The 4,088-nt window shown below is 39.8% G+C and overlaps 1 long non-coding RNA gene across 4 annotated transcripts in view; it reads right to left on the bottom strand.

Annotated features, from left to right (window-relative positions):
- The window catches only part of LOC122079408, an 11,486-nt gene that overhangs the window by 1,816 nt on the left and 5,582 nt on the right, over positions 1–4,088 (bottom strand). The window lies entirely within an intron of this gene.

Below are 4,088 nucleotides of genomic sequence, written 5' to 3'. Positions count from 1 at the left end.
AAAAAAAAAAAAAAGAAGAAAAAGCCAACAGTTTTGCCCCAATTATGTAGGCAATCATGATCTAATAACATGCCAATTTCATATAAACTTCACTCACCCCCAGCCCTGAAATAAATAAAGAAATAAAAAGCATGGAAGAACAAAAGAAATGTTTAACCTTGAGAAGGTGAGAAAGGAGGTTGAGAGAGAGAGAGAGGATCCCTTAATGTTTTCTACTAGCACCCAAAGCAAAAGTAGATGGTAAAATTGCAACAAGACCTTGGTCAAGATTCCTAAATACCCACCCAACCCCGACAAAAGCAAAAAACAAAGTGAGACAGAGAGAGTGGGGGGAGGGGGGGAGGAGGGGAGGGCATAGAAACCACTGGAAAAGAAAAGGCTTGAGAATTATCAACACAAACAATAAAGGAAGATAAATGACGGGCCATAATTTCTGACAGCTTCAAATGATGGTGACAGGAAAAGGTTCGAACCTAAAGTATGAAACCTGCACAAAGCAAGATCCTTAATTTTAAGAATTTCAACCATCCTAATTTGAGAAGGGTTTTCAGTGTTATCTCCTTTTTAAGGATAGAAGATTATACCCCTAAGAAGATATTTACACTGATGGGAATTAGGTTTTGAGGACACATTTTTCCAATACCCTGCAAACAAGTTCCCATTCTAGGACAGAATGTCCATCTCCCATCCTTTAGTGGCCAACCTCTCTATCATATCACAGATTTAGCCATCTCAAATGATTAATATTACACAGTAAAGATATCTACGCATACTTGACTTAAAAGTTGGTAATTTTAAGGGGTAAAATTAGAAAGGAATGCAGTGTCAATTTGGATTTCTAGTTTATGTTGAAACACAATAAAAATATTTCAGCATTTCTTTAAAGTGATTTTTTTCGTACTTCGTTTCATTTTATCTCAATTTCTTAAAAATGTTTGTATTTGCCAGCCATTTCTTTATGGGAGAACAAAACTTAGGTAAAACTTCTTATAGCCAATCAATCCTTCCATCTCTGGCCGGCACCAACTACACTTGAATGCTACCCACACAAATGCTAGTGAGAAGTATACCACTTGGAACCACACCGCACCATATAAAAATTAAAACACATCATAAACCACAAATTCTTCACAACAAAGAGAACTCTTCTAAAATCTAATCACAGGAATTAAAACCAGTAAAAATTTAAACAAGAGCAAGTTCTGAAATTTGGTTCTAGTTGCAGAGGAAACAGGGAAATAGAAGATTAGCATGGATGCGAAAGAAAAAGATAGTGAAGGAAAAAATGGTGAAAGAGGCTCTTCTTGTTGAGACATCACATATTGATATATGTGTTTTTGGTGATTCCTACTAGTGTCTTAATGTGAAAAAGCCTATTATACTAGGTTTATCTAACCTCACTCGTTAAGTTTCATAGCGTGCAGGATGGTTTGTGTTGCATAGTTTCTTGGATGGTCAAATCACTCTTATGTGCTTGGCCTTCTGGCGTGTGGTGGCTAGTGATGACCTATCGGTTATCATGAGCCCAGTGTAAGCCCACCCCTATGGCATGAAGAGTTTACACTCATCAATAAGACCATCTTCGGCATCAAGTGACACCATCAAAGGATTATCACGTGCCTTGTATAAGTCCACCCTTGTGGCATGATGAAGTGAAGCCAAATAGTATGATCAAACTTCCATAAGTAAGAGTCTGGATATTGTCAAGCGCATCAATGGAACATCTGACATTAGGTCAAAAGCAACGGTGACATCTCCTTACATCTTAGGAATTGTATTTGTAATTTGCATATCATTATAATCCTAAGCATGCATGTAGTGTGATTCTCATAGATCCTAAACCCTTAAGACTAAGTATGCAAACATGACTTAAATGGTTTACACTTAGATGGGTGACTTTGCCTTTGCCGAAGGAATGCAATATTAGCATATTGGCATACCTAGACACCTTTGACCAAAAGTCCAAAATATAACATATTCTTAGACTTTTTCGTAGACTGGCCTAGGGAGGCCACATGCCTAAATTGGTTTTCTTTTACTTAAAACATGTTAGAATTATATTTGAAAAAGAGCTGTCATAAATCACATATCACCTGGCCTGATTAGCAACTGGCTGATCCTACCCAGGAGGACCTGAAGGCAACCAACCGATGGAACCAGCTCGCAGATGCCAACCGGCCACATTTTGCCCAAGAGGCCTTTTGGCGAACGATACTACCAACCACTGGACAGCAACCGACTGTTCACTGGCTGATGTATTGGCTTGCCGGTCAGCTGCCGATTACTGTTCAATGGTCATAAAACAACTACTTTCAGTAACGGTCACTAACTACCGGCTCACTGGTTGGTGCAACCGTCTTGCCAGTTAAGGAAAATCTTCCCTGCACCCTATGTTTGCACATCCCGTGGCTTCAAGGAGATTTTAAATGATTGTGCTTTAGGAAGTGGACTTTGGCCAAAACATGAAGTTATTAGCTTTGTGAGTCTAGTCAAAGTAGAATAAAGAATCAGGTCATTTCGAGCTATACAAAGGGAGTTATGTCCAAAATATCGAGCATAGGTCAGCATGTACAGTCTACCAGCTCATGCAACCGACTCGCCAGTTGATAGTCCAGCATGGTTCATCGTCTCGGAAATCTTGGCCAAAATTTTGGACATATTGGTGGTTTTGGTGGACCCCAAGATGAAACCTAGTATATGGGCAATTTCGACCCAAATTTCTAGCAATAGCCCAGAAAAAAATACCTGGTTTCAGCCCAAATCTCAGTTTTGGCCCAGGCCGAAACCTGTCTGAAACCCTAGATTTCAAACCTTATAGTCCAGTACTGTAGCAACGGCCATAAAACGGCTATATTTGTGACCGTTAGGCCTCTTTTGGGCATAGGTTCTCGCCCATTCTTTTCCTATAAATAGGGAAAGCCTAAGGGAGTTTCTCCAAGACTCTTACACACATTGCCATATCATTTTAAGTCTTGGTTTAGTGTTTTTATTGAGAATTGCTATTGAGCACTCATCTTGCATATCATCCTTTTTAGAGGTTTTATCTTGAGCTTAAATTTGCGTATTTGGATTTTGACCTTTGTAAACATTATTCAAAAGTGTGTTGTTGTGGGTGATTGGTTAATCCTCATTGTTGTAAGGGTTGTTTGTGGTACAACAACAACACAACTCAGCCTTATCCCAACTGAATGGGGTCGGCTACATAGATCCAAAGGCAAAAAAAAACTTCTTTTGGACATCCCACTCACGCATCGGCAACCCGGGTCATAGCCCTCCAAGTAGCTCTGTTCGATACCATACTTGGGTGAAAACTTAACTTTTGCATGTCTCTTCTTACCAACTCATCAATGGTCATTTTTGGCCTACCCCTAGCCTTTTAGCTCCATCCATTTGCATCTGGTCACTCCTCCACACTGGGGCATCCAAAGGCCTCCTTTGTACATGCCCAAACCATCGTAATCGACATTCTCTGAGCTTATCTTGAATTGGGGGGATTCCTAGATCGGTTCTAACCTGTTCATTTCTTATTCTATCTCTCAAGGTTTTTCCGCACATCCATCTTAACATCATCATCTCCGCCACATTCAACTTATCTACATTACGCTTCTTGACTGCCCAACATTCTGCACCATACATCATCGCTGGTTTTATAATAGTCCTGTAGAATTTTCCCTTAAGCGTTAGAGGAATCCGTCGATCACATAACACTCCAGACGCACCTCTCCATTTCATCCATCAGACTTTAATTCTATGAGAAACATCATCATCTATCTCACCTTCATTGTTAGTGGTGATCCTTGGAAAAACCACTAGGTTTGAGTGTGAGCCATTGGCTATTGTTGAACCCGGAAAAACAATTGTAAGGGTGACCATGTGAAAATTCTAGTGGAAAGTCCAAGTGTGGGTTTATCACTTGGTAGTGGATGCAAGCAAGGTTTCCAAAACCACTCTAAATATCATTGCCTCCATCATTGACTCTTTCCCTTCTTCACACCTTTACTTGTGTAGTCCTTACAAGTTACAACTTTGCATTCATCAATTGTTTTGGGTAGCTAAGTTTTTAATTGTCATTCATATTCCACCATACC

Source organism: Macadamia integrifolia, chromosome 5 (genome assembly GCF_013358625.1).
Source record: "Macadamia integrifolia cultivar HAES 741 chromosome 5, SCU_Mint_v3, whole genome shotgun sequence".
In the NCBI taxonomy this organism is placed as follows: Eukaryota; Viridiplantae; Streptophyta; class Magnoliopsida; order Proteales; family Proteaceae; genus Macadamia; species Macadamia integrifolia.
This window is presented reverse-complemented; position numbering and strand designations above follow the sequence as displayed.